Here is a 1,767-nt window from a genome sequence, read left to right on the forward strand (position 1 = left end):
AATGAAAAAAAAATCAATGAAAGAAAAGGTTGTTTATTTGAAAAGACTAAGAATACTGATAGATCATTTTCTAAATTAAATAAAAGAAACAAAGCTGATCTAAATTAAGACAACTGTAGATAAAAAGGGAAATAATCTGGCAGATACTGTGAAAATGCAGAGAACCATACAGACATATGTTTTAAAAATTCTGTGGGGCTGGAGAGATGGCTCAGCGGTTAAGAGCACTGACTATTCTTCCAGAGGTCCTGATTTCAATCCCTAGCAACCACATGGTGGCTCACAACCATCTGTAATGGGATCCAATGTCCTCTTCTGCTGTGTCTGAAGAGAGTAATGGTATACTCATATAAATAAAATAAATAAATCTTTTTAAAAAAAACAAGCTCTATACTCCACTAAACTGGAAAAACAAAAAGAAATGGATGAATTTCTTGAAACATGACCTACTATAGTTAAATAAAAATGAAGTAAATAATTTAAATGGATCAATAGCAACCGGTGTGATAGAAGCAGTAATTAAAATTTTCCTAATTAAGAAATAACCAAGGTCTAGATAGATACACTGCAGAATTTTTCAATACTGTCAATGAAGAACTAACACCGATACTCCTCAAATTATGCCATAAAATGAAAAAGGAAAGGATACTTCCAAACTCTTTTTGTGAAGCCAGGATTATACTGACACTAAAACCAGACAATAATACAACAACAGAAAATTATCAGCTAATCTTTCTAATGAACTGCAAAACATTCTCAATAAAATCTGTGTAAACCAAATTCAAGAACACATTTAAAAAAATAAAAAAACCTTATCCCTTGGATTAAGTTTACTTCATTTCGAAGAGTCAGGGATGGTTCAACTGATAAATTGATAAATATGTAAGCACACTCAAAGACAAAACTCACATAGTTATCTCATTGGATGCAGGAAATTCTGAAATTCTTTTGACAAAATCCAACATCCCTAAAGTCCCAGAGAGTCTAGGGATATATGGACATGTCCCAACATAGTAAAGACCCAAGCCCACAGCCAACATCACTGTAGTGGTTTGAGGAAGAATGGTCCTCATAAGCTCATATGTTTGAATCTTTGTTCCCTAGTTGGTTGAACTATTTAAAAAAGACTAGAAGACGTGACCTTGTTGGAGAAGGTTTGTCCTTGGGTGTGGGCTTTGGGGTTTCAAAAGCCCAGGTCATTCCATTTAGAGTTCTACCTATCTACCTATCTATCTATCTATCTATCTATCTATCTATCTATCTATCTATCTATGTATGTATGTATGTATGTATGTATGTATCTATCTATCTATCTATCTATCTATCTATGTATCTATCTATGTATGTATGTATGTATCTATCTATCTATCTATCTATCTATCTATCTATCTCTGCTTCTCTGTCTCTCTCTGTCTCTGTCTTTCTTTCTCTCTGTCTTTGTATCTCTGTCTATGTCTCTCTCTCACTTTCCTCTGTGTCTCTCTCTATCTCTTTGTCTCTGTGTCTGTCTCTGTCTCTCTCCTGTCTGTCTCTCTCTCACTCTCTCTCTTCTACATCTTTCTCTGTTTTTCTGTCTCTGTCTCTGCCTCTGTCTCTCTCTCTCTCTCTCCCTCCCTCCCTCCCTCCCTCCCTCCTTCTCTCTCTCTCTCCCTCTGTCTCTCTCTCTCTCTCTCTCTCTCTCTCTCTCTCCCTGTGTAATGCTTGTCTCTCTGTGTCTCTGTCTCTGTGTGTGTGTGTGATGCTTGTCTCTCTGTCTCTGCGTCTCTC

This window comes from Grammomys surdaster, unplaced genomic scaffold (genome assembly GCF_004785775.1).
Source record: "Grammomys surdaster isolate TR1022 unplaced genomic scaffold, NIH_TR_1.0 125953, whole genome shotgun sequence".
NCBI lineage: Eukaryota > Metazoa > Chordata > Mammalia > Rodentia > Muridae > Grammomys > Grammomys surdaster.